The sequence below is a fragment of the Schistocerca cancellata genome, chromosome 2, assembly GCF_023864275.1.
Source record: "Schistocerca cancellata isolate TAMUIC-IGC-003103 chromosome 2, iqSchCanc2.1, whole genome shotgun sequence".
NCBI classification, from domain to species: Eukaryota; Metazoa; Arthropoda; class Insecta; order Orthoptera; family Acrididae; genus Schistocerca; species Schistocerca cancellata.
The window spans coordinates 990,061,182-990,085,475 of NC_064627.1; the positions used below are offsets into that span (position 1 = coordinate 990,061,182).

General features: G+C 42.6%; 1 non-coding gene across 1 annotated transcript; it reads left to right on the forward strand.

Annotated features, from left to right (window-relative positions):
* The first annotated feature begins 10,313 nt into the window (after positions 1-10,313).
* Positions 10,314-10,388, forward strand: Trnas-uga (transfer RNA serine (anticodon UGA)). The gene has a single exon. It is a non-coding gene; the product is annotated as a tRNA-Ser (tRNA).
* The last annotated feature ends 13,906 nt before the right edge of the window (positions 10,389-24,294 follow it).

Below are 24,294 nucleotides of genomic sequence, written 5' to 3' on the forward strand. Positions count from 1 at the left end.
CGACACCACTGGAGGCGGGCTGCACGATGTTGGGGCGTGAGCGGAAGACGGCCTAACGGTGTGCGGGACCGTAGCCCAGCTTCATGGAGACGGTTGCGAATGGTCCTCGCCGATACCCCAGGAGCAACAGTGTCTCTAATTTGCTGGGAAGTGGCGGTGCGGTCCCCTACGGCACTGCGTAGGATCCTACGGTCTTGGCGTGCATCCGTGCGTCGCTGCGGTCCGGTCCCAGGTCGACGGGCACGTGCACCTTCCGCCGACCACTGGCGACAACATCGATGTACTGTGGAGACCTCACGCCCCACGTGTTGAGCAATTCGGCGGTACGTCCACCCGGCCTCCCGCATGCCCACTATACACCCTCGCTCAAAGTCCGTCAACTGCACATACGGTTCACGTCCACGCTGTCGCGGCATGCTACCAGTGTTAAAGACTGCGATGGAGCTCCGTATGCCACGGCAAACTGGCTGACACTGACGGCGGCGGTGCACAAATGCTGCGCAGCTAGCGCCATTCGACGGCCAACACCGCGGTTCCTGGTGTGTCCGCTGTGCCGTGCGTGTGATCATTGCTTGTACAGCCCTCTCGCAGTGTCCGGAGCAAGTATGGTGGGTCTGACACACCGGTGTCAATGTGTTCTTTTTTCCATTTCCAGGAGTGTATTAGAACAAATAAGCCGTCGGTCACGAATATTAAGTCAAAATTGACCAGGTTTCGACGCTACTGTGAGTGTCGTCTTCAGAATTAAACTAACTGTTCTATAACATATTAGGTATATAATACATCAATAAAATTAAAGTTTGTACTGACTGGAAAGAGATGCAGTACTTACAAGTCACATTTTAAAAAAAGATCTAAGCCGGAAAGGTGATGTCACGAATAGTTGTAAATGAGATGGCGAGCCGCTAAGGGCTGCTCGTACTTGAGTGAACAAGGGTTGCAACAAGAGTGATGTGCCCACGTTAGAAAGTGTGGGCAAGTAAACATGGTGTTGCTACAAGCGCCATCTAGTAGCCGCAGAAACAACTAGGCTACTGTATATTCAAAAATTAGACACATTTTTTAAAAATGTGACTTAATATTTGTTACCGATGGCTTATTTGTTCTAATATAACTCTGACACGGTCACTAAACCTTAGCAGCTATGTTCAAAGTTTTAAATTCCAAATCAATCTAGACTTGAATCTTTGTTATACTTCAGCCATTAATTCATTATTTACTTTCCTTCTAATTATCTTACTCAATGAAAAAACTTTTGTTTATGTTCTTTAATATCCAAATAAAACTATTTGAAACTATTTACTTGGGCAGCATACACATTGCGTCCCCAGCGACGCACCAGCCTTTAATGACCCATGTATTAAAATATTCATTAGATGCTCTTTTAGTAAGATAAAAATATTTTTTTATGATTCCAACAGTTGTAGCAACTGTAATGAGTCCAAATGTGCATGTACAAAGCACCTGCGATACATCATACAGCGTAGGCTTTCACAGCCCGCACTGATTTCACTTGAAACTTCCGGTCTGATAGGCCGTGGTTTGTGTACAAAACTTTCTCCCAAGTTTCATCCCTTCAGAGGTAAAGTGGCGAAATGCAACCAGAACTCGAGGGCGCACCGAATATATAGGTTGTATAGAGGACACCACCGTCCATCATATGAAGTCGTTTGCGAGATTATCTCTGATAATGCCAACACTTGCGATTGAAAGTTATCGATCGTCATTCTTACGGTGCAATGCTGACATAATAATTCTGTCTAATTTAACACCCTCCTCTTTTCTGTTAAAATTATTACCTTTTATGTAACTCTCAGTAACCTCTCTATACATACGCGCATGATAACTCGATGTTTTCCATGACGCTCGTCTCACTGAACTGATCATCCTCGGCCGATTTATCCGTCTATCCCTGTTTGAACAGAACAGGAATCGTTGCCTAGTTCATACGAGTAAATCGACCGTACCAGGCCTTGTTTACCAATGGGGTGATCATGAGATAAAATTCAGTGAGACGAGCGTCAATCAACAACATCGCGTTATCATGCGTGTTTGTATACAGAGGCTATTTAAGATTTATAAACAAGGCAATAATTTTAACAGAAAAGAGGAAGATGTTAAATTAACAAAATTTGTACGTCAACATTTCACCGTAAGAATGATGATCGAAACTTTCAGTCAAAATTGTTGGCATTATCGAGATAACCTCGCAAACGACTTCATGTGATGGACTGTGGACTCCTCTGCACCATCTGCACAATCGTCACTCCCTCGAGTTCTGGTTGCAGTTCGTTATCTCTGAAGATGTCTCCCGCAGTCGGAGATGAAACGATAGAGGGAAGTGCCGTACATCGACCACGACCTTTCAGTCCGGAATTTTCAAGTGAAATGAGACCCAAGTTAGAATTGTATAATACATTTAGCCTGACTGATTCAAATTATCAATTGCACAACACGTTTGATTGCCATACAACTGATACCTATTGCATTTTATCACACAGAAAAACTGCAAATCGTGAAAGTGCTCTGTTAACTATTCGAATCTGCTAAATTTTTTTGTCATGAATCACCTTATCAAAAGTGCTTGCCAAGTCGCAAAAAATCCGCAGTGATAATAATTTCATTTTATTTATTTGAATATATTAGTTGTCAAAGCGAATATAGCTCGTGAAGTTGAGAATATTTCACGAAAGACAGGCTGCCTTTCACTTAGAATTATTTTTTCAAAACATACAACGCGTTACTTGTTATTGTTTTGTGTCAATAAGTAACTCGGTAGTCTTCATTTAAAACAGGGAATTGCTCAGTGTGGTGCACACATAGAACTTGTCCTAAAACGTTGTCAATCTTCTTGGATGAAGATGAGTTCAAGGCTCGTATGTTAAGAAACTGGACAAGATCACACAGCTGGTTAAACTTGTAAATTTACACCTCCAAATTTTTCTTACTAAAAATTTTTCTTACTAAAAATTTTAGTCATTCATTGGGACACTTCACACAAAACGTCTACTCGAGTTTTCACGTTACTACATAACATATTTCAGATGTAACATTCTTTTTGCAGACACACATAATAATGACGGTGTTGTCCCTCACATCCATTTCGGTCACAGGGACTTAAGCCTTCCAGTGATTTCCTAAAATCGTTCAAAATGCACCAATAGTCTCTCTCTCTCTCTCTCTCTCTCTCTCTCCTAACATGGCAGAAAAATTGCCTTAATGATACAATACTGGCCATTAAAAATGCTGCACCACGAAGATGACGTGCTACAGATGCGAAATTTAACCGACAGGAAGACGATACTATGATATGCAAATGATTAGCTTTCCAGAGCATTCACACAACGTTGGCGCCGCTGGCGCAACCATAAATGTGCTGACATGAGGAAAGTTTCCAACCGATTTCTCATACACAAACAGCAGTTGACCGGCGTTGCCTGGTGAAACGTTGTTGTGATGCCTCGTGTAGGGAGGAGAAATGCGCACCATCTCGTTTCCGGCTTGGATAAAGGTCGGATTGTAGCCCATCGCGATTACGGTTCATCTTATCCCGACATTGCTGCTCGCGTTGGTCGAGATCCAATGACTGTTAGCAGAATATGGAATCGGTGGGTTCAGGAGGGTAATACGGAACGCCGTACTGGATCCCAACGGTCTCGTATCAACAGCAGTCGAGATGACAGCATCTTATCCGCATGGCTGTAACGGGTCGTGCAGCAATGTCTCGATCCCTGAGTCAGCAGATGGGGACGTTTGCAAGACAACAAAAATCTGCAATAACAGTTCGACGACGTTTGCCGCAGCATGGACTATCAGCTCGGAGACCATGGCTGCGGTTACCCTTGACGCTGCATCAGACAGGAGCGCCTGCACTGGTGTAGTCAACGACGAACCTGGGTGCACGAATGGCAAAACGTTATTTTTTTCGGATGAATCTAGGTCCTGTTTACAGCACCATGATGATCGCATCCGTGTTTGGCGACATCGCGGTGAACGCACATTGGAAGCGTGTATTCGTCATAGACATACTGGCATATCACACGGCGTGATGGTATGGGGTGCCATTGGTTACACGTCACGGTTACCTCTTGTTCGCATTGACGGCACTTTGAACAGTGGACGTTACATTTCAGATGTATTACGGCCCGTGGCTCTACCCTTCATTCGATCCCTGCGAAACCCTACATTTCAGCAGGATAATCCACGACCGCATGTTGCAGGTCCTGTACCGGCTTTTCTGGATACAGAAAATGTTCGACTGCTGCCCTGGCCAGCACATTCTCCAGATCTCTCACCATTTGAAAACGTCTGGTCAACGGTGGCCGAGGAACTGGCCCGTCACAATACGCTAGTCACTACTCTTGATGAACTGTGGTATCGTGTTGAAGCTTCATTGGCAGCTGTACCTGTACACGCCATCCAAGCTCTGTTTGGCTCAATGCCTAGACGTATCAAGGCCGTTATTTCGGACAAAGGTGGTTGTTCTGGGTTCTCATTTCTCAGGATCTAGGCACCCAAATTGCGTGAAAATGTAATCACATGTCAGTTCTAGAATAATATATTTGTCCAATGAATACCCGTTTATCATCTGCATTTCTTCTTGGCGTAGCAATTTCAATGGCCAGTAGTGTAAGTACTAAGTGCGATCTGCTACGGTAAGTGGCTCTATTGTAAAATTTATTCTAAATATTGTTTCCTCTGCTTTTAGAAACACTATTTCAAGACTAGTTATCGGAGATGCGACTTACTATAGAGCATATTCTGTTGTCAGCTGTGTAGTTCTCCGATGATCATTGTCTCCTTACTTTTCTAGAATAAGTGTAATTGCGTCCTAAATATGGTCCTCCCCCTTCCCGAACAAATTTAGTAGCACATACTTCAGACTTTAAACACCATTTTTCTCTGAAGCAGATTTTCTTATAACGAGTATTCATTATTTGCCAACAACGTTTTAAAGGAAATAAGACTGATACATTGTCTCCAAAAGTCAGACCGATCTAGCTTCGGAATTTCCTTTCCTGTAGTACAAGTATATTAAATATCTATGCTGGGGGCGCCTGTCTCCGCTCTCTCTAGATACCGCAGCCCAAACTTAATATTGCAGACGGCCTTTTCTTTAAACAAAATCTCATATGACTTCACTTTCACTGTACGAGCAAAATATAGAAAATTCTGCGTAAGATATTACCCCTTTCAAGAAACGTCGAGACAAGCCACTGATCTTTTGCCCGTTTTATTCATTGCGCTTCTTTACTCATCACTTCTTCTTCCAGGGTAACTGAAGAACATATTCATATAAAGCTCTCCAAAAAACGCCACGAATGAGAACTCGATGAGAAAAGCAGCATGATAACATATAACTTTTTTTTCCTTGCATTACATATACCGCACCAAGCGCGGAAGACAGGAACGTCTACGTTTGTGTGGGATATTTACTTTCTAAATCTCTTGGAGAAAAAATAGCTAAGGGTATTTTGACTCGTTTATTCTTTGCAGTTTTTCATAAAACGCATGTTACCGAGTAAGATGTACCCTGCAGTTCATTTTCAGTATCACTGTAAGAATAATTTCGGTTGCATAAGATATTATTGTAAACGATATGAGGGAGGCTAAAGTCGCTTCTGCTTACCCATGAAGAGACACTATTGTTACTAAAACAACGAATGCAGCTCGCTATTGTTAGTGTCATCTTTGCTGTACATAAATGGCAGTAAGTAGTGTTTCTTCCTCTCTTAACACTTTTCAGGAGCTCCGTCTCTGCCAACAAACTACTGACCGATAGAAACTCCAGCAGTTTCCAATCGTATCTCGACAGACTACCAACCTGGCGCAAATACTGCAAGTTAGCTTGAAATGTAGATGAAAAATGTAGTACAATTTCAAAACAGCAGAAGATAATCATGTCATACACATGGAAATAACAATATATGACGATATAAGGTGAAACTATCACATATACTAAGTTGCAGCTAAAATAAACAGTTGATCTCAAGAAAAGTTGGGGAAACTATAGTTTATATAAAAAAAGAGATAACTCAAAACATTTTACTGCCTGTATTGAAATATTGCTCAAGTGTGGGGGTTGGACATTAGATTAGTTTAAACATAGTCATCAAATGTACACAGAAATAGGAGCTACACTAATCGTCATTCATTTTCTTAACCAATCGAAAGGGGTGTAAAGCTAGCTCGCCTCCACGTGGTGCACCCCGGGTAACGCTAAATGAGCTAGCACATAATGGCAGTCAGACAAACCGTGAAAGGTTCTCCTGACTATGCAAGTAGACACAAAAAACGTCCTCCTAAGGATATGCCAACAAGGAAACTTGGACCTACGGTCCGAATCTGCCATCTCAACATAGAGAGCATAAGCTATTCTAAGTGCCAATACTTATCAAAACTACTGAAGAAAGACAACATTGATCTGATCGCCATTCAGGAAACACATTGTAGTACTGAAGTACAACTGCGGAAAAGGGGCAAAATACCCGGATTTGAATTACTTGGTGCCACTTACCACCATACCCATGGTGTTGCAACCTACATCAGACATGATATAGAAAATGCCTCCCTTATCTCCACGTCGTCAGGTGATGGAATCCATAATGTCACAGTAAAAATTGGGAGCGTAACCGTTACAAATATTTATAAACCTCCAACCACCCCATGGCCAAGATCAGTAATTCAGGCTCAACCTCACCCAGCAATCTATCTGGGAGACTTCAATAGCCACCACGAACAGTGGAAATATAAGGAGTGTGATGCTAATGGTGAAACCTTGGTGAAATGGGCTGAAAATGAAAATCTTAACCTTATCTTTGATGCGAAAGACCGTTACACATTCAGATCAGCTGCCTGGGAGCAGGAATACAACCCGGATCTATGCTTCACCTCAACTGACGGAAATAACCAACCACTACCAGCTACCCGTAAAGTCCTGTGCGACTTTCCTCATAGCCAGCACCGACCAGTCATTATTGAAATTGGCAGCCAAATCCCACTGGTGACTTCCATGCCTTGCCCCAGATGGAATTTCAAGAAAGCAAATTGGGAAAAGTACTCTCGAGACCTTGATAAATGTCTAGGATGGATTCCACCTACCCATAAAAACTATAGAAGATTCATCGGAGCAGTAATAAGCACTGCCAAGAAGCACATCCCTAGGGGATACGGACGAGAGTATGTCCCAGGGTGGTCCAAAAACAGTGACGAGCTCTACCAGCGCTTCCTCAAGACGGGCGACAAAGAACTGGCCGATGACCTTCTCCACAGTCTTGATACTGCAAGACAACGTAAATGGACAGAAGCAATGGAGAGCCTGAATTTCCAGACTTCAAGCCGACAAGCATGGACCCTGCTAAGGAAATTAGGAAGTGGAGCACCTATTCAAAGACAGACAGCAAACGTCTCCCCAAACACCATGGCATCTCATATAGTGGCCACGTCCAGAGCCCCTAGTGACAGAGCACACACGATCAAGATAAAACGAGAACTCAGGAATCTGAGGAATAAGGCGACAGAAACTGAATACGCTCTCCCTTTCTCACTCAAAGAAATAGAAACAGCACTCAAAGAGGTCAAGCCAGGGAAAGCACCAGGACTCGACAGCATTAACCCAGAACTCCTGATACACTGCGGTAAATACACAAAACTCTGGCTGGCGAGATTCTTCACCGACATCATCCAAACCGGTAATGTGCCTAGTGACCTCAAAAGATCGAAAATAATAGCCATCTTAAAACCAGGGAAACCAACAAACTCACCGAAGAGCTACAGGCCCATAGCACTACTGTCAGTAATATATAAATTGTTAGAAAGGCTCATATACAATAGAATCTGCCAGAAAATACTCAATGCTATACCAATCGAACAAGCAGGTTTCAGACCAAACCGCAGCTGTGTCGATCAAGTTCTCTCACTCACGACGTACATTGAAGCTGGGTTCCAAAGAAAGCTTAAAACCACTGCAGCATTCATAGACCTGTCAGCTGCCTACGACACAGTCTGGAGAGAAGGCATGATTTATAAGTTCCTCCGCATAATCCCATGTAAACTAACAGCTCGCCTACTAAACAACATGCTGAATGACAGAACGATCCAAGTCACCATGGGTTCAGATATTAGTTCACCGAGGAAATTAAAAAATGGCCTACCTCAAGGATCGGTGCTTGCACCACTCCTCTTCAATCTCTACATTGCAGACATACCGGAAACAAGATCAAAGAAGTTTGGCTACGCCGATGACTGGGTCCTTGCAACGAGAAGTCAGTCATTTGAAGGGGCAGAGGAGACCCTAACAGCTGACTTGGAGAAGATGGGAGAATATTTCCGAAAAATGGCACCTGCAACCTAATGCCAACAAAACAGAAGTATCATGTTTTCACCTAAACAATAAAGCGGCTAAGAGGGAGCTCAGAATAAAATTCGAGACCACATGGCTTACCCACAATAAAACCCCAAAGTACCTAGGTGTGACCCTCGATAGAACACTCTCTTTCAAAGGTCACCTAATGAAAACAGCAGAGAAACTAAAAACAAGGAATAACATTATACAGAAGCTCTGTGGAACGACATGGGGAGCGGCAGCTACTACGTTACGGACATCAGCCTTAAGTCTCGTCTTCTCAGCTGCCGAATATTGTGCGCCGGTATGGCTAAACAGCCCCCACACCCATAGAATCGATGCACAGCTCAATAACACAATGAGAATGATCGCTGGTGTAATAAAGACTACACCCGTGGAATGGCTCCCAGTACTAAGCCACATACCACCCCCTAACCTACGCCGCACAAACGCTCTTATAAGAGAGTACAAAAAGATAATGAGCAATCGGAATCTACCCATCCATGAGAATTTTGAAGATGCCACCCAAAGCCGCCTCCGCTCCAGAAGGTCACCCATCAGAACCGCAATAGCCACATCTGCAACAGAGGAAGAATTCAACATAACCAGCGCCTGGCACCAAGAATGGTCCTTAAAGAACATCAGCAAACTTCCATGTATCTCCCAGAAGCCTCCAGGTTTTGACTTATCACGCAAAACCTGGGCAACTTTAAACAGAATTAGAACTAAACATGGCAGATGCGCCTATTCCCTCTACCAGTGGGGCATGACAGAATCGCCGCTATGTCAATGTGGAGAAAATCAAACTATCCAGCACATAATAGAAGACTGCCCCAGGACAGCCTATGATGGGACTCCAGAAGATTTCCTGATGGCGACTCCAGAATCAATTGCATATATTAACTCATTAGATGTTTGTTTGTAATTACTTCCAAACTACTATAACTTTGTATAACTACTGTAACATGTGTATTATGTGTAATTTTGTATAATTTTGTATAATTCTGTATAACTATTGTAATAACCGTAAGAATATCTAATGCTAAATCATTACAATTTTGCATATTGATTGTAATAACAATTGTGTCTAAATGCCATACGCTAAATAAATAACCAATCGAAAATGTAATATTCGTGTGATACTGCAATGGCAGACATTTGATAAACTGTCAATATTGTCGTAGCGGCCCCTTATCAGTTAGAGGGCCTGCACAACAGGTAAGCAAGGTGGGCTGCCGACCTCCCTTCAAGAGCTCATATCAAAACATCGCCAGTGAATGTAAACATCAACAGACTTTCCGCATTAACATGGCCCTATTTCGTGAAAAACCATGTGACAGAGATTCAGCAATTAGAACTAAAGTGACTAATTGTAGCACTCCGCAGAATCGGTGCTATAAGCACGCCAGCAGAGTCAGACCGCCACTGTGTACCTACAGCTAGGACAGCTCCAGCCGATACCTACGCCAGCTCTACCCCAGTAGACACCCACCGAAGTCTTCTGCAGGAATTTGATCTTGTTGGGCGTAACTCCACTTGGGAATTGAATAGCGTAGTATTTTGGTTGATATTATTTCTTTTCATTGTCTTGTAACATTTATCTGGCTTTTGCCTCAAGAATTATTGTGTACCTTCAAGAATGAAATTTTCACTTTGCAGCGGAGTGTGCGCTGATATGAAACTTCCTGGCAGATTAAAACTGTGTGCCGGACCAAGACTCGAACTCGGGACCTTTGCCTTCCGCGGGCAAGTGCTCTACCAACTGAGATATCCAAGCACGACTTACGCCCCGTCCTTACAGCTTTAATTCCGCCAGTACCTCATCTCCTACCTTCCTAACTTCGCAGAAGCTCTCCTGCGAACCTAGCAGAACTAGCACTCCTGGAAGAAAGGAGAGCTTCTGCGAAGTTGGGAATGTAGGAGACGAGGTGCTGGCGGAATTAAAGCTATGAGGACGGGGCGTGGGTCGTGCTTGGGTAGCTCAGTTGGTAGAGCACTTGCCCGTGAAAGGCAAAGGTCCCGAGTTCGAGTCTCGGTCCGGCACATAGTTTTAATCCGCCAGGATGTGTATCTTGTTGTTCTTGAGTTTGGAAATTAGTGCATGTGAAGGAGGCGTTTTAGTTAAATGAAGTGCGTTCAAACTTGATCATTAGTTCTTTCCTCTCAATCGCAGGACACCACAAATATCTTGCTGAAAGGAACTTAAAACACCAAGAATCCTTTTCCATGCAGGAAACTACGAATATTTTATTCTTTGCTCCACCTTATACTCTTGTGTCGACGAAGGAAGTACGAGGCATTCCTATATCTTACGTTGCACATCGCTAAGGAAACGAGGAAACGTGTCGTAAGACATAATAAAAAGTACCCTTCGCCACGTACTATACGTTAGTTTGCTGAGTTTAGATGCAAGTATAGATACCATTTAGAACGAAACGAAAGCTGTTGAATGTCAAATGAAACTCAGTGTTCAGCACGAAAGAAAAGCATCAGATATTTCAGTGGAATCTGACTGATAGCTGAACATTTTTATAGCCTGGAAGAAAAGCAGGCCACCTGTTAACTTCAGCAGGAGAGCAGGATGCCAAAAGTAGCTGAAAGGAAGTGGTAAAGTCTTAAACACATATACACACATCAAAAAAAGTTTTGAATCACCCCAGTTCCCAGAACTCCTGAAGACAGACGTTTACTGTGGATATTGTTTCACAGACACAGTCCCTTTGACTGTTCAGAGATGTTACTAAACTCGCCCAAAGATGCAAACAACCATGCATGAGCAGCGCCTATTAGACGGAGGGGGTCCGACACCCGATTACTTTCAGTCATTCTACCAGGAAGGAGGCAAGCGGCTCGTGTTGTTCATCCAAGCCTAGACGGTCAATACCGGGGTTCGATTGCGTCCGCATTGTTATTTTGTACCAGAAAGGGCTCTCAACAAGGGAAGTGCCTAGGCGTCTCGGAGTGAACCAAAGCAATGTCGTTCGGACATGGAGGAGATACACAGAAACAGGAGCTGTTGATGACATGCCTCGCTCAGGCCGCCCAAGGGCTACTACAGTGGATGACCGCTACCTACGGATTATGGCTCGGAAGAACCCTGGCAGTAACGCTACCATGTTGAATAATGTTTTTCGTACAACCACAGGACGTCGCGTTACGACTCAAACTGTGCGCGATAGGCTGCATGATGCGCAACTTCACTTCCGTTGTCCATGGCGAGGTTCATCTTCGCAACCACGACACCATGCAGCGCGGTACGGATGGGCCCAACAACAAGCCGAATGGACCGCTCAGTATTGGCATCACGTTCTCTTCACCGATGAGTGTAGCATATGCCTTCAACCAGATAATCATCGGAGACGTGTTTGGAGGCAACCCAGTCAGGCTGAACGCCTTAGACACACTGTCCAGGGAGTGCAGCAAGGTGGAGGTTCCCTGTTGTTTTGGGGTGGCATTATGTGGGGCCGACGTATGATGCTGGTCGTCATGGAAGGCGCCGTAACGGCTGTACGTGAATGCCATCCTCCGACCGATAGTGCAACCATATCGGCAGCATATTGACAAGGTATTCGTCTCCATGGGCGACAATTCGCTCCCTCATCGTGCACATCTTGTGAATGACTTCCTTCAGGGCCCACCAACCACTGTGAGGGATCTCCGCCGAATTGCCGTTGAGAAATGGGACAATCTGGACCAACAGTGCCATGATGAACTTGTGGATAGTATGCCACGACGAATACAGGCATCAGTGCAAGAGGACGTGTTACATTGTATTAGAGGTACCGGTGTGTACAGCAATCTGCACCACTACCTCTGAAGGTCTCGCTGTATGGTGGTACAACAAGCAATGTGTGGTTTTCACGAGCAATAAAAAGGGCGGAAATGATGTTTATGTTAATTTCTATTTCAATTTTCTGTACAGATTCGGGAACTCTAGGATCCAAGGTGATGCAAAACATTTTTTGATGTTATAACACACGAAGGAGCGCTGAAAAGTAATGTCTCCGCATTTTTTATGTGAAAACCCTTAAAGATTTTTAAATGAAACAAACGTTAATGACATTCTACATATTTATTCTTCATATCTATATTGTAAGTAGCCTGTTTATATATGTGTGTGTTGGCAGCGCGATAGACTGCATTAATAACTCTGACAGCACTGTGCGCCCTCTTAAGTGCTGTGGCTGGTTGGACTCACAGTTGGAAGTAAATAGCCAGCAGTGATGGCAGTTGGCTGTGAATAGCCAGCAGTGATGAATGTTGGAAGTTAATTGTTGGCAGTGTTGGAGGTAAGTGTTCTGAAGTGTTAGCGCAAGCGGACGTTCTGGTCATGTGTCCCTCATGGAAATATAATATTGTTGATGATTATATAATTTTTTGAACTGGATGTCACGGACGATTATATAATTTTTGAGACTGGATGTCACATTATTAAGGTAAAATTTGCTAAATACATTGTTTGCTCTGCAACAAAATTTTTCATTTGCTAACCACATGTCTATTAGTAGTTAGAGCCTACAGTACTTAGAATATTTTATTTAGCTGGCTGTATTGGTGCTTGCTGTATCGCTGTAGTTCGTGTAATGAATATTTTCTGTGAGGTAAGTGTCTTATGAAATGTATAGGTTATTGTTGGGATTTCTTCTAATTCAGGGCCATTCTTTTGTGTTAATTGAGCTCTCAGATTGCGTTTGAGTTGTATTTGTCAGGAATAATTCTGTAGGTCAGAGATGAAATGATAAAAGACACGAAAAGAGACAGTACGCTCATTTTTACTCAGCAGTTTCAGAATTAAATAATAAAGAAGTTTCACCTTCTCAATTATTGCAATTTAAGTAAAAAAATTATTAAATAAAGAAGTTTCGATATATTTATTTCACAACATAGTCAATCTGCTGCCGGCCGGTGAGGCCGAGCGGTTGTAGGCGCTTCAGTCTGGAACCGCGCGACTGCTACGGTCGCAGGTTCGAATCCTGCCTGGGGCATGGATGTGTGTGATGTCCTTAGGTTAGTTAGGTTTAAGTAGTTCTAAGTTCTAGGGGACTGACGACCTCAGATGTTAAGTCCTATATTGCTCAGGGCCATTTGAACCATTTTGATCAATCTGCCGACGAACACATTTCTCCCGACGAGAGACCAGGTTGTTGACACAGTCACTGTGGAAGGTTTGGCTTTGTTGACGGAGCCACAACCTCACCTTCGCTTGCACCGCTTCGTCTCTATCAAAGTGAAATCCACGAAGGTGTTTTTTAAGTTCTGGCAACAGATGAAAGTCGGATAGGGTCAACTTGGGAGTGTATGGAGGATGATGGGCGGGAGTGACCCTGGTTGTCGGATTGTTGCAGACGTTGCTGTGTGTGTTCTGACATTGTCATGCTGAAGCAGAGGCTGCTACTTCTGTGGACGAACTCTTCGTATTGGAAACTCGATTGCAGCATGCTGTTCCTCAACTGGACATAGTTAGGTTACACACCGCCATGTTACAAGCTGCAATTCGGAGCTGCAAATATGTAGAATTGAAGAATAAAGATGTAGAATGTTAGTAACGTTTGTTTTATTTAAAAAGATTTAACAGTTTTGACATAAAACATTCGGAGCCATTACTTTCCAGCATGCCCTCGTAATCATAGAAGGCGGGGTGTCCACATTATGTGAGATATTTACTTTACTCAATCTTATGGAGAAACATATATCTGAGGGTACTTTGACTCTTTTAATCTTTGTGGGATTTGCAAATAAAAAGAACTATGTCACTATTTCACAAAATGTGGACCAGCGTGATAAGTTTCGGAGCATCGCACACAAATTTGTTAAAGCTATACGGTAATTTTACACAGGTTATATTAGTAGACTTGCAGTAGGAAACACTTCCCAACCAGTTTCAGTGTCCAGAAAACGATATGGGAATTACGTAGCAGAATCTACCTTGAGTGAGCCTTCACGGGACGGAGAGAAAGTGCTGCGGAATGGGAATACGCGTAGAACATAAAGCTTTTTACATTATTCTCTTCGAAGAAGATCATGTTATTAAATCAGAAGGCAAGGGCGACACAAGCTACGTGCAGCGAAAGCTGAAGGATGGATACAAAGAATGCGTAGTGACAAGTAACATGCAGAAATTTAATGTTTAGCTTTAGCAGAAAGAAATGTACAGGACATGGTTGCTAAAGACAAAAATCAAAGAATATCGTGCTGCGCCACCATACAGACATGACCACTCTCTCAGAATTAACAAAGCGAATAGACACTACACAGACACAGTAACATGTAAGGGGACGTCAACACCTTAGTTTCGCTCAGTTATACTCAAAAAGCACAACACAAGAATCTGCTATGTTGGCGCTGTTGTGGAAGTACGTTAATCTACTTCACAGTTAATAGTACGCCTAAGGTAACCAGCGAAAATAAATTTCTGTATTTGGAATATTCTCTGTCCAGACTACTACATAGACACTCTCACTTGGATGTTGAAATTCTCTCGATACGGCCCACACTATGTACCACTACGAAGATGTTGTGCACTATAGAGTTGCCACTGATACTTGTTTTTTGACGGGCTAGTGGTAGCTACCGGAATATGACAATAATGATATTCATAATTCAACCGACTACCAAAAGATCTTCAATGTTAGTATGAATAACTGCCACCAAAGACGATCTCAGTTTCAATGGAAAATGCTATGCACTATAACAAACGTTTGATAGGGAATCAGATACAGGACCATACCAATCACATCAACAAAATTAGGTCTTCCAGTGTGTAACTCTACTACACGACAACGCACCTCGCTAAGCAATGGCGTGATAGAAACAACCAATTGGGTCAACTGAAGGTGAGATACAAGTCGTCGGCTTTGACCAATGGCTTCAGATTTTAGTTACGGATATTAATTTGTTTGTTTTCGAGCCACAGATAATAAATCGGTTATGTTCTTTAGCGAAGCGTCATTATCGCAAATAGAAATAAATGAATGCGTTATTAAGAGACAGATATTGTGTACATCTTTTGTCGCTTATGGTAATTTTAAATCACTTGTGCACATATTTTGAACAATACCTATGGCTGTTAGTGGGTTATTCCACTTGCTGTTTCCTCTACAACTGATTCGTATCTTGTACTATGTAGGCCAACTGTAGAATAGGACACCAGTACTAGAGAAAGCAAAAAAGCGACGTACATAACACTGGCTTCCTGACCCTCAGATGAACTGCGAACGTCGTGTCCTATTCTTCAGTTGACCTATATAGGTCAGCTGAAGTATAGGATACAAATTTTACGTTTGTCGCTTTTTCCACCTTCGCTAGTACTAGTATCTTATTCTTCAGTTGATACTAGTACTAGAAAAGGCGGAAAAAAGACATACTTGAAATTTGTATATATGTCAATTGAGGTACTCCATGCCAAAGTGTCGTATGTCGCTATTTTTTCTTTCGCTAGCATTAGTACCCTATCCTTCAACGGACCTATGTAGGGCAACTGAAGGATAGGATACTAGGCTTTTCTACTGTGAAAGAAGTGATGTACGTAACAATGCGTTAGAAATATGGATGGAAATGAAATGGAAATGAGCGTTTCGCGTCACTGGCCGGGAGGCCCCTCGCGGGGCAGGTCCGGCCGCCTTGGCGCAGGTCTTATTACATTCGGCGCCACATCGGGCGACCTGCACGCCGGATGGGGATGAAATGATGATGAACACAGCACAACACCCAGTCCCTGAGCGGAGAAAATCTCCGACCCAGCCGGGAATCGAACCCGGGCCCGGAGGACGGCAATCCGTCACGCTGACCACTCAGCTACTGGGGCGGACAGAAATATGGATGTACGTGATACAAGTCCACAATCTGTTTTCTCTGTACTACAATCGTTTGTTTCTCAGCATTCGTCTATGCTTTTAAATCTTTGCGATGCATCATCTGTGGTTACTGGTGACGTCATTGGTCAAAGCCGAGACGGGTTGTGTCCCATTCTTCAGTATTCCCCTCTTCCATAAAAAAATAAAATAAAAAAAACGAGCTGTAGCACTTGGCAATGCCGTGTAAATATCTTTTCAATTCAAAACCACAACCATATTACGCAGAACCAGCTAACAGCAGTGTGCTTGTCTGCACTTTTAAATAATATTTATTTTACGTTGCTCTTTCAGAGATGTAATTTACTTTCTTGTTTCATTGCTATTATTAATCAGAGATAACTTCTGTGCCTAGCAACCCATGGAGGTAAAAAAAAAGGGAGTCGTCATTGCTTCACAAACTTGAAGCTGACGTTCGTCATCTTAAATATCCCAAAACATTGGGCTCACCGCATTCATACCTCCATGGTTCACAACGTTGACACTTCTCCGTGACGTCACTCTGACTTGTCCATGCCCAATTTCGACCGGGTTGGGTTTTTGACTGAGAGGAGAGGTAGTTGTTGCATAAAAAATGTCAGCTTGCTTTGTTTATGGATGTACTAATCAATCCGAACGTAGTCTGAAGTTTAAAGGAATCACATTTCATTCGTAAGTGGAGCCGTTCAAGCAATATTTTCTTTTGTGTACATGAATTATGGTTGCACTGTTTATTTTTATCGTAGTGGTTTTATTTCTGTCATTTGTCTTCAAAGCACCGCAGGTATACCCGTCTCTTACAACCCAATAAATCTGCGGTGGCAGAGCACTGTATTGACACTGGGCACTCTATGGTGTATGATAATGTCGTAATTTTATCCTTGATTTCATCTTTCTGCGACTCAGTAGTGAAAGAAGCAATTGAAATTCAGTTGGCGACCAATTTAATTAATAGAGATAGTGGCTTCAGCTTGGACAAATCATGGAATCCGTCAATTTCTGTAATTACATCAGAAACACGACGCGATGGTACAGCTCCCTGTGACACATGGATATCACTGCCATGATCGACTGCGCCGCCATAGATTTAATTTCCATGCCCATGTTACACCTCTTTGCCACCTATCAACGTCTCTGGCGCCTTGTGTACCTGTGGCCGCAAGCGCAGTGGTTCGGTCCACGGCTTTAAAAGCACGGAGCAAGTGCTGGAGCATTAGTCACCTCGGCTTACCTTGAAGGTGGCTGGACGGTATTCAGCCGAAATATTACAAGAAGAAACTGAATTTATGCGGCTGCACGCCCGAAATTTTATGCAACCGTCTTTACGCCACGAAAACATGAAGATGCACAACTAATAAAATCTTCCTTTCTTTTCATAACACCAAATTTTAATAAGATGTGTCGACACGCACTAGCAATGCTGATGTAACGCAACCCAGATTTTGGGGCGTTACAATATAACGCTTTCAGATACTATGGAGTATCGCTGTCATTCAACAGCAGAGCCAGAGTTGGTACATATAACATATTAGACTAAGGGAAAAGAGCGTTAAAGCACATCAACTCCATTACCTAAAATAGCAATCTAACCACAAGAAGAAAGCAAATCATCTATAATACCGTTGCTGAGACTACTACTACATATGCCGCAGAGACATAGGAGCTGAATTACAGAGAGAGAAAATATTGGCACTGGAAATACCCTTTTAGAGAAGAAGTAGTGGTATTTCGAGGATGTGTCAAGTGAAGAATATTTCAAATTGATAGGTTGTGTGAGCCAGCAAGACGAAGATTGATGCAATGGGAAAGAAAAGACTACGTGGCTCGGCGATTTAGTATGAATGAATGACGACCGGTGGCTCAAACAGATTTGGGGATGGACTCTACAAGGAAGAAGGAAGAGAGGAACATGGAAGAAAGGTGTGTATGGAGCAATGGCTGCGGGAGGCATCCAGGAAGGAGACTGTAAGTTAGTAATCAGACGGAAAACGGGACGATGTAAATAATTCGTGGTATTATGAAATATGATGATGAGCACTAGACTATATATGGTGGGTGTAGCTGGTGAGGAATCGGAATAAACGTGCTGTTCTAATAGCCGCTGTGGACTGCATATCTTTACATGTTCGGGGTGAACTGAGGCAGAGTGCAGCCCTGACGTCTGGATTACGCTGTCAATAACAAAAGTTATGGTCCTCCACCGTCGCAGGTCAACAATAATGACACCAAACTGTAGATTCAAAACGAACAAACAGAACGTATGATGTTCTTTTCATTGGATTCCAGAATTTGTTAAATGGTTTTAACCTTTAACAAAAGTCTCCTCCTTAAAGGTGAGTACATACTGATATTTTGTTGCATAAGTGATTTTGTTTATACCCAGACTGTTTTGAGGAAAATAGTCTGAATCTACGGCAACAGGAAATTCCAAGTTCTTACATCGCGTAGAGCGAAAATCCCACATTTCATTCATACGTTTCGTAGCCTACACAGTGAGCCTCTTTATAGAGGAGATGGAAAGCATAATTAGAAGTTTTCGTTTTCCAGACTCCCTTTTCATATAATATCTAGGCAAAAGCGTGAGAGAATTAAACATATCACTCTTTCGCAATCGTAGATTTTTTACTAAGAAATGATACGTCAAGGTTGAATAGTCGTGTATACAATATTTACACATTTCAAAACTGATAATGATTTAATACGTCTAACGCTGCTGTTTTATGGAATCTTTTGCTGTAACTCAAACGACCATTACACATGTTTAATAAACTTGTTGTATTTGGATTGGATGAAAAATCTTTACAGTGATTATCTTTCTTATATTAATGTGAAATATGTAAACAACAAGTAAAATTGCTTCGTTTATTGTTCAAAGACGTATCGAAATACGATCGTAATTTTAACGGAAAGAGATATTCTTAATCGATGTGATTTAAGAACTCATGTTTACAACATAATAAAAATAAATTTAAAAAATATAAATTGCGTTTTAATTACATTATTTTTTTTTAATACCATGAATCCTGATTGTTCCCGGTGGTTATAATTGAAATGCAGGTACTCACGGAGTTCCAGTGTGGGATGTAATTATCGTATGGCAGCGAAGCTTGGCAGAAATGCTAATGTGTTAATGCGATAGCGATTTACATTGGAAAATAAATTAGTTCCGGTTGTGGCCTCCAAGTGCAAATTGATGCTGTACCCTGTTTGTATGACATCCACTTTGTCATTTGACAAGCCATAACGTTAGTGAATAGTATTGCTATTGAGGAATGATGTCGTGCGTTGTTAGTGAAACTGTTTTATGTGAGCGGCAGCAATTACAATGCTGCGTTGAAAGAGTATCGCCAGGTGAAAGGTTTGAGGAGAGGCCTAATGTCATTAAATAGTTCAAAGAATATTATAATGAAATTCGAAAACACGAGTGACCTTGGCGCAGCACCTGGAAGAGGACGGCATCCTATCCCGGTGGAATTTATTGACGAGGTTGCTGTTGCTGTAACTGACCATGCAGCACGTACTCCGGGGAGTGCTAGGGTTCATGGTGTGCCACGAGAATTGTCCATCTCAAGGTCAACAGTACGGAAACTTTCCATTGTATTTTACACTGTGCTGCAACGAAAATGTTATGATCCGCAGCAACGTTCTGAATGCGCTCTTCGGTTTCTAGCACAGATCAAAGTTAATACATGTGGCCGGGCAACATTTTGTGAAGCGACAAGGCACATTTTACACTACACGATGCAAATATAGAGAACCGCCAAATTTGGGGTACTGTTAAATCGCGTGTTGTACACGAAGAGCCATTGTGCCCGTCATATGAGATTGTGAGATGTGGATTCACCAAAACATTCATTCTCGGTCTGTTCTTCTTTGAAGAGAATACAACCAGAGGTCCTGTCAGGTGTGCCGTGACGTATCCACGTTATCGAGATCTCGTTGTACAGCATTTTATTACTGCTGTGGAAGAGGGAAACTATGTGGAAACCACGGTTTCCATGCGAAACAACACCTCACGTCGCTCTCTCAGTGAAAGATCTGCAACCTTCCACGAACGTTTTATCTCCAGAGGTTTTCAAAATACATGGCCTGCATGATCACCTAATCTGAATCCTTGTGACTTTTGGCTCTGTTATTCACGTCGTTTAACGGATGCAGCAGCTCGTTGACGTCTCCGGTGCTCATATTGAATAAATTATGTAAGTGGCGGTGAATAATTAAATCAACATTATGCCTCTGTGCCCAAGTCTTGTCCCTAATCCATTACGTATGGAAACATTTCTACACCTCTTTCTTGCATTCATAGTGCCAGATTTGCACCTGGTGGCCGAAATTGGAACTAACTTTTTCCGTCGTAAATTGGGTCAAAATTAACACTAGAAGGAATCAGATAGATTATATAATGATAAGACAGACATTTAGGAACCAGGTTTTAAATTGTAGGACATTTCCAGGGGCAGATGTGGACTCTGACCACAACTGTAGATTAAAACTGAAGAAACTGCAAAAAGGTAGGAATTTAAGGAGATGTGACCTGGATAAACCGACTAAACCAGAGGTTGTACAGAGTTTCAGGGAGAGCATAAGGGAACAATTGACAAGAATGGGGGAAAGAAATACCGTAGAAGAATAATGGGTATATTTGACGGATGAAGTAGTGAAGGCAGCAGAGGATCAAGTAGGTAAAAAGACGAGGACTAGTAGAAATCCTTGGGTAATAGAAGAAATATTGAATTTAATTTATGAAAGGAGAAAATATAAAATTCAGTAAATGAAGCATGCAAAAAGGAATACAAACGACTCAAACATGAGATCGACACGAAGTGCAAAATGGCTAAGCAGGGATGGCTATAGGACAAATGTAAGGATGTAGAGGCTTATCTCACAAGGGGTAAGATAGATACTGCCTACAGGAAAATTAAAGAGACCTTTGGAGAAAAGAGAACCACTTGTATGAATATCAAGAGCTCAGATCGAAACCCAGTTCTAAGCAAAAAAGGGAAAGCAGAAAGGTGGAAGGAGTATAAAGAGGATCCATACAAGGGCGAGGTACTTGAGAACAATATTATGGAAATGTAAGAGGATGTAGATGAAGATGAAATGGGAGATATGACACTGCGTGAAGAGTTTGAAAGAGCACTGAGTGACCTAAGTCCAAACAAGGCTCTGGGAGTAGACAACATTCCATTAGAATTACTGATGGCCTTGGGAGAGCCAGTCCTGACAAAACTCTACCATCTGGTGAGCAAGATATATGAGACAGGCGAAATACTATCAGAATTCAAGAAGAATATAATAATTCTAATCCCAAAGAAAGCAGGTGCTGACAGATGTGAAAATTACCGAACTATCAGTTTAATAAGCCACGGCTGCAAAATACTAACGCGAATTCTTGACAGACGAATGGAAAAACCGGTAGAAGTCGACCTCGGGAAAAGGTAGGAACACGTGAGGCAATACTGGCCCTACGATTTATCTTAGAAAATAGATTTAGGAAAGGTAAACCAACGTTTCTAGCATTTGTAGACTTAGAGATAGCTTTTGACAATGTTGACTGGAATACTCTCAAATTCTGAGGGTGGCAGGGGTGAAAGACAGGGAGCGAAAGGCTTTTTACAATTTGTACAGAAACCAAATGGCAGTCATAAGAGTCGGGGGACATGAAAGGGAAACAGTGGTTGGGAAGGAAGTGAGACAGGGTTGTAGCCTCTCCCCGATGTTATTCAATCTGTATACTGAGCAAGCAGTAAAGAAAACAATAGACAAATTCGGAGTAGGAATTAAAATCCATGGAGAAGAAATAAAAACTTTGTGGTTCGCCGATGACATTGTAATTCTGTCAGAGACAGCAAAGGACTTGGAAGAGCAGTTGAACGGAACGGACAGTGTCTTGAAATGAGGACATAAGATGAACATCAAGAAAAGCAAAACGAGGATAATGGAATGTAGTCGAATTAAATCGGGTGATGCTGAGGTAATTAGATTAGGAAATGAGACACTTAAAGTAGTAAAGGAGTTTTGCAATTTGGGGAGCAAAATAACTGATGATGGTCGAAGTAGAGAGCATATAAAATGTAGACTGGCAATGGCAAGGAAAGCGTTTCTGAAGAAGAGAAATTTGTTAACATCGAGTATAGATTTAAGTGTCAGGAAGTCGTTTCTAAAAGTATTTGTATGGAGTGTAGCCATGTATGGAAGTGAAACATGGACGATAAATAGTTTGGACAAGAAGAGAAAGAAGCTTTCGAAATGTGGTGCTACAGAAGAATGCTGAAGATTAGATGGGTAGATCACATAACTAATAAGGAGGTATTGAATAGAATTGGGAAGAAGAGGAGTTTGTGGCACAACTTGACTAGAAGAAGGGATCGGTTGGTTGGACACGTTCTGAGGCATCACGGGATCACCAGTTTAGTATTGGAGGGCAGCGTGGAGGGTAAAAATCGTAGAGGGAGACCAAGAGATGAGTACACCAAGCAGATTCAGAAGGATGTAGGCTGCAGTAGGTACTGGGAGATGAAGAAGCTTGCACAGGAGAGAGTAGCATGGAGAGCTGCATCAAGCCAGTCTCAGGACTGAAGACCAAAACAACAACATTAACATCTTAGAATATCTATCAATTACAGCCCACACTGGACCTCTGCGAGTAGCAACAGTTTAACTGTAAGCACATGGTACACAAGAGTAGTAGTTCGGAGGGGGAGGGGGGGATGGCGTGGTTATCACTGCAATGACTTGCGACGAAATTTTTAAACAAATAATTCCATAAATGGTTACATTTGAAATAATATTTCCTGTTGCTAGTAATGTCAACAGAAGGAGACTAACTCGAAGGCTATAACCAGTTAGAAACGGTTTTTAAATATGGCGCTTTGTCTGTTCTACCATCATAAAGATCATTTGCATGTAAAATTGTATGTTGTGTACGATTTCGTACGAAACGGTAAGGAGAGCTGGCCTACAGAGAGGTGCAGCAACTGTCCTAGTAGAAAGAAGCCGAAATGAGCAACGGACAAATATCACAGAAAACAGAACATTTACTTAACTTATATTTCTCAAAACGTATGAAGACTCGTTACAAATGATGCAAAAAGAAATTGACTCCAGCTGTCGATATCACAAGGAAGAAGCACGAATGAAGGTGTCACAGCGTCGTGGCTCCAAGTGTAATTGGGCTCAGTCGCTGCCGTCGGCCATCTTATACACTAATGCCCATTACAATTGCTACACCAAGAAGAAATGCAGATGATAAACGGGTATTCATTGGACAAATATATTATACTAGAACTGACATGTGATTACATTTTCACGCAGTTTGGGTGGATAGATCCTGAGAAATCAGTAACCAGAACAACCACTTCTAGCCGTAATAACGGCCTTGATACGCCTGGGCATCGAGTCAAACAGATCTTGGATGCCGTGTACAGGTACAGTTGCCCATGCAGCTTTAACACGATACCACAGTTCATCAAGAGTAGTGACTGGTGTATTGTGACGAGCCACTTGCTCGGCCACCATTGACCAGACGTTTTCAGTTGGTGAGAGATCTGGAGAACGTGCTGGCCTGGGCAGCAGTCGAACATTTTCTGTATCCAGAGAGGCCTGTACAGGACATGCAACATGCGGTCGTGCATTATCCTGCTGAAATGTAGGGTTTCGCAGGGATCGAATAAAGGGTTGAACCACGGGTTGTAACACATCTCAAATGTAACGTCCACTGTTCAAAGTGCCGTCAATGTGAACAAGAGGCGACCGAGACGGGTAACAAATGGCACCCCATACCATCACGCCGTGTGATATGCCAGAATGGCGATGACGAATACACGCTTCCAATGTGCGTTCACCGCGATGACGCCAAACATGGATGCGATCATCATGATACTGTAAACAGAACCTGGATTCATCCGAAAAAATGACGTTTTGCCATTCGTAAACTCAGGTTCGTCGTTGAGTACACCATCGCAGGCGCTTCTGTCTGTGAAACAGCGTCAAGGGTAACCGCAGCCGTGGTCTCCGAGCTGATAGTCCATGCTGCTCAAACGTCGTCGAAATGTTTGTGCAGATTGTTGTTGTCTTGCAAACGTCCCCATTTGTTGACCCAGGGATCGAGACATGGCTGCA